This window comes from Leuciscus leuciscus (genome assembly GCF_965113295.1).
Source record: "Leuciscus leuciscus genome assembly, chromosome: 13".
Lineage (NCBI taxonomy): Eukaryota > Metazoa > Chordata > Actinopteri > Cypriniformes > Leuciscidae > Leuciscus > Leuciscus leuciscus.
Window position 1 is genome coordinate 20,332,799 of NC_138737.1, and position 6,000 is coordinate 20,338,798.

Sequence of the window (6,000 nt, forward strand, 5' to 3'; positions counted from 1 at the left end):
TCGTGGAGAAGGGGCCGGACGCTGAAGGCCTCGTGGAGGCGGGGCCAGACGCTGAAGGCCTCGTGGAGGCGGGGCCAGACGCTGAAGGCCTCGTGGAGGCGGGGCCGGAAGCTGAAGGCCTCGTGGAGGCGGGGCCGGAAGCTGAAGGCCTCGTGGAGGCGGGGCCGGACGTTGAAGGCCTCGTGGAGGCGGGGCCGGACGTTGAAGGCCTCGTGGAGGCGGGGCCGGAAGCTGAAGGCCTCATGGAGGCGGGGCCGGACGTTGAAGGCCTCGTGGAGGCGGGGCCGGACGACGCTCTACCTAAAAAAGGTAACACAGCTAACTTTTTTAAAGCTCTAAAAGCTACATTCCACAGTATTTTGGTTAATTTGCTCACGTGCTGTCTACCAGAGCGTTAGATTAGGGAGGGACATATCTTTTTTTGTATTTGCATGCAAAATCCTAGTTCGACATATCCACTAGCCTAATTTAATTGAAGTCGGAGGGGCCGACTAGCATGTAAGCTAAAGGCTACTTGTCTCCAACTGAAATCATTAAGGCTTAGATTGGCCTCAGTACTCCTGTGATTTGGCCAAGCTTAGCTAATGATATCAGTTGTTAAAATGGAGGTTATTACACTTGAGAAAGAGTATGGTTATGTACTATATCCATCAACTTTTTCAGCAATTTTGCTGGGCAACTTCTCAGCCGTTTGATTTAGTTCTGGTTGGGTGTTGTTCATGATAATTTTTGTGGTATGACATAGGTTACACCTGAGGGTTTGTTTTTGTGCATGTGTATGACCGAGCAAGTGAATGTGTGCCTGTTTTAATGAACGTGTATGAAAAGACATACATAGACAGTCCTTAATTGTTTGCCACTATATACTTAGTGTCTCACTTCTTTTAAACCACAGGGTCAACAAGGAAGAGAAAGCGAAAGTCAGGCATGTTTTGCATTTGTCAGGTTTTTTGAATGATATTATTATTTGTAATAAATTCTATGATGAACCTTTTTTGAGTTGATATATGTATTTTTCTATCCCACAGAGGCAGAAATGGATAAAAGCAAAAAAAAACAAAAAAGTAATTTTAAATTTCAGACTTGATATTTGATCACTTTGAAGTGAATGCTTGACCTAGATATGTTAATGATGTTGTTCTGTTCCTAATCTGAGTTTTGATGCCTTCAGATTGCTCCTACCACACAGGCCTAGGTGTTTTTCCAATTAGGAGTGCTCTGAGAGAAAGAGTGAGAAAGGTAAGACATGCATAACTGAACACCATACTACTCTTTATTTGTTCTATTTAGGTCAAAATAAGGTCAAGATTAGGGCTGAACAATTTTGGAAAATAATCGAATTGCTATTATTTTTAACAATATTGCGATTGAAATTTAATATGCAATTATTTTTAAAGCTCTTTATCTTTTCTTTTATTCAACAAAGATACAAAGATAAGCAATAAATCATTGTAAAATATGGATGGGAATTTTTAGGCACCTCATAAGCCGATCAACTTTTTTTTTCTTATTAATTAATCTTATTAATAAAACTTAAAATATTTATTTAACTATTTATAAGTAGGCTACTTTTAAAAACAATTACACATAAAAAAACTAAATAACTACAATTACATGTTAAGAATTTTAAAATAGTCTAGCCTATATAACGACTAGCTTCAAAACATAAAAGCTATCAATATTAAAGGGGGGAAAAAACATTACAAGCAATAAACAAAGAGTGCTTTCAGTATTTTGGCTGTCTAAACGTTTTCCATTCAAGAGTTGTAAGGGATTTTTGCTCATTCACACTAATGCACAGATCTCTTTTAAAAATATAAAATGTGGTTTGTCTTATCTGTTTAATAACTTAAGATATAACTCTAACTGTGTTTACATTAATCTTGCTCCATAAAAACATTTTGAGATGCAAGTACATTTAACCACGTAGACGTTGAGTCGCTCACGTGCATGTGCGAGTGCTTTCTTCACAAAGCGCGTGCGAGTAGTCTATTTGAAATTGAAAGCCTTCTGTGGATGGTTTTCATTATTTTTATTTTTAATATATAAGCCAAATACATTCCAAAAGACATATGATGCCTTAATAGAGCATTTGTAAGGAAAATACCGGCGGGCGAGCACGCACACTACATGAGTAAGTTAACATATCAAGCAAAGCCAAGTTGATGCTTCATCTGTAGTGCAGACTGCTTTACTCTCGCGTGTCACGTGACCAGGGTGTAATCGCAGCTTTTACGATTACAAAATCGCGTTTCATCATATCGTGATTTTATTGCAAATGCAATTAATCGTTCAGCCCTAGTCAAGATGTTAATTTAAAAAACCTGTCAATCACAGAAGTAAAGATGGCAAATAGTCAAATAATGTAAATATTGTATAAAGTATATACTACAGTCTCTTAACTAAAATACTTGAAATATCATGGTAAAACATGAAACTGGAAGCATGGCGGCTGTTACCAAGGCCTGATGCAAAAAAAATTGTAAGCATGTATTGTTGTTCCTTTCATAGGGCCAAACAGAATTACTTATTGACTGGGAGCCTTGTCCAGCATGGTATGCATTCTACTATATGACAAATGCAGAAATAGTCTGCTCTGACTCTCTATTTCACTCTCACTCTTACACATGTTTTGAAGTCAAACTTGTTTTGAAGAATGTGCAATAGTGTTTAAAGTCAACATTCTCAATCTAATAACTGAAATATCACCTGTAACATCATTCTTTCCCTTGTATTTTCAGTGGGAAAAAGTGGACTCCTACTTGGGAGCCCAAAGAGTCATTTGTTTAAGTTTTTTCATTTTGTAATATATGTAGTTTTATTTATTTTTCATTGTACATTTCATTTTCAATAACATTTTATAATAGTAATTTTGTTATATTTCTATTCAAAATAAAGTGTTGTTTACAAGCACTGTGTTGAAGAAGGTAGATGTTCAACATTTTCTGGCATTTCAGAACTGGATAATTCAAGAATGCCTAACTCCATACAGAAACAGGTTCTTCTTTTGATATGTGGTTTATCAAGAGGTTAGTAAATTATTCAACCAAGCAAAATGTGTTCACAAATGGACGCAGAACTCTTCATTCTCTCTATGAAGACTCTTCAATACATGCTGTAAGTCAGATGCAATTTATTTGAGAAAAAAAATCCCTCACGGATGACAGTGTAAATAATTTAAAAGGAATGTGCAATATCCATAATGGTCATCACAAACACATTTCCAACCTGACATTTTCCAACATTCATACAATAGAAGGTGATGTAGTGTGATTATTTACAATAATTATAAATTTGCGATTGTTTTGGTGGATTGTGTGTGTGATTTATTTAGCTGAAATTTTATATTCATGGTGGTTTAAATGACCTTACACCTGTCCTCTTTACTGATGTTTTACCAGTCACTGCTCCTGATAGGCTGATGTGGTCCTACTCCATTATTTGGTTTCAGTTCCATCAGTGGTCCTTGGTAAGGTAGATAAGTAAGTATTGTACTGTGTTGAACCTCCTAAATTTTTTACTTTACCAACTTCTGTAAAATGTCAGCTGATCATTACATATCCACCCCCCCCCCCCTCCACCCTCCAGAAGCAAGCTGAAGAAGCCGGTCTTTCTCGTGTCCCACTTCCCTGTATAAGTACCACTACACTGTCTGGTCGTTGATCCTTGGTAAGTACAGTACATCTTTCACTTTCATTTCACAGCCACACAATACTATGTCTGTGAATGACTGTAGTAATTTAATAAGTAAGGGATCATGTGTAGAATGCCAGTCATTATATTGAAAATAACTCCCTACAAGGTGAACAGGTCTTGATTCATTCTGAAAGGACTTATTTCCCAATAATGACTGGAATTTTGGGCACAAATCTATGTTTTTCCAATTTGTTTTTTAGGCTCTCCTGTTATATAATGGTGGTGAGACTGTAGAATGGCCCAAAAAGAAGACCCAAGACGATAAGAATGTTCCAGTGGACAATGGATTGGTGGTTGTGGTGGTGCCGCTTCTACCTCATGCCACTTTTAGCACAGGGCTCTCCAATCAAACAGCCTGTTAAGCCTAAACACAACTCCACACACCTGTCCACTTTTCATCAGCTTATAGTTTCTATTAAATGTATATTAAATTCAATTTTTGCTAAATATTGAGATATTTTTGTCACTTTCATACATAAGATAATTGTGACATACTATTGTCCCTTTCAAATAGACAACATTCAACAAAGTACAAATTAATTAAAAGAAGCAATGTCTGTAAATGAAATGACCGGTAGTATGCAATACATTAATAAATATGGAATAGCTTTTAAATTTAGTATGTTAACAGTATTTTATTGTTAAAGGTAGTTGTGCAGTTTGTGATCTGAGTTTATTTGATGGTTGTTAATGTTTACAGTCAAATAGATTATTCCCATTACTGCAGGTGTTTTCCCAATGTGTGTGGAGTGGACACACTTCCTCTGATTGAATGTTCATGTATTGAAAATCCAAAGCATAAGTAACAATAAAAATTATTTACTTCTAACAATGACTCAGTGCATAATTGGGTGATGATAATCTCATGATTCTTATGCATTATCATTCAATGCATATTATAAGGTTCTGTTGTTTCATGCAGCCTGTGTATTGTTCTTTAGCCAAGCTGTACAGGTTCTTGCCTAGCAACAGGGGTCAGAAGTAGACATTTTTATATACATATTGTATAATTACACTTTTAATCGTGTGTAATTAAATTATGTGGTTCATATAACATAAAGAAATGGACCAATAACCGATATAATTATAAACCATATCTTAAGTAGGCAAAATAGCATAACACATTTCAGAAAGATCTGACTAGTGTTTTAAGGATTCAAGCTCTTTTGAATGTGCCATTTTCTTTTACACCGTTGATGGGCTCTACGATAACCTGGGGTCCAGAGGCAGTAACATTTTTTCTCAGATGCTATCTGGTTAAATATCATATATAATATTGCCACACACACACCAGGCATGTAATATGCAGAGATACAGTACAATTTTATAAGCATGTCATGAACAATAATCACGACCGTAAAACATAAAGATATGTGCAATTTTGTAAAATAAATTCAGATGTATATGTTTTGCTAAATATTTTCACAGCTGACCAGTGGGGCCTAACGTAGACCATGAAGCCGGTTTAGGTGGCTAGCCAGCTGTGTTTCAGTTTAGTTTCCGCCAACCCTGGGTTTTAGGTAGCCTACTATGAAAGAAGATTGGCTTTAAACGGTGTTCGTCGCCATAGTATCTTACTCTGCATATAGACAGCTAACCTGCTCCTGTGCAGGTTGTGTTCTGGATTCGAGATCTCAGACTGAAGTTTGGCCAATCAGCTGAGGGCAAAGTGTCACATGTCTGATGCGATAAAGTTCCTCCACCTCTTTATACTCCAAATTAATAGTCAGTACATAGCAAATGATTTTTAAAGACAAAATCGTCTGGCATTTAGTAATGCTAATTTAGAATAAAACACTTTTGTATGATTTAAATATTATGTAATTATTATACCCTTGACCAATCACAGGTACAATTTTTATTATATAAAGGTAATATAAATATGCTTTAGAATCAATAAATGAAGCAATAAAATGACTGCATGTTCAGACTACTATACCTTTGTCAACCATAATAACTAACTTTACAAATTTTACTTAAAGTAATATAAAGTAGTGAGACCTTTTCTTTTAGTTGTCCTTTTATAGACAGCTATTTTCTCCTTGCTGTGTAAATTTGTTTAATTTCTTAAAATTGTAGGAAAAAAAGTGAATTTTGCTGTTTCTCTCAAGAAATGAATCTCAGTTTCACTATTTCACAGCATGTGATTGGCTGTTCGCTACTGATGTCACACATAAGTTCTGCATCATGGTACCAACAAAGCCTGGTTGAATTGTTTTGGTTTTGTCAACTCGAAAGTAATCCTGCAACCCTGAGTTTGTTCAACTACCATATATGGAAGCCTACAGGCCCCTGCTTTGGCAA

General features: G+C 36.1%; 1 long non-coding RNA gene across 1 annotated transcript; it reads left to right on the plus strand.

The window, feature by feature from the left end:
• Nucleotides 1-3,401: 3,401 nt before the first annotated feature.
• Nucleotides 3,402-4,012, plus strand: LOC309513579. The gene is made up of 3 exons (XR_014211482.1): nucleotides 3,402-3,482; nucleotides 3,589-3,669; nucleotides 3,897-4,012. It is a non-coding gene; the product is annotated as an uncharacterized lncRNA (long non-coding RNA).
• The last annotated feature ends 1,988 nt before the right edge of the window (nucleotides 4,013-6,000 follow it).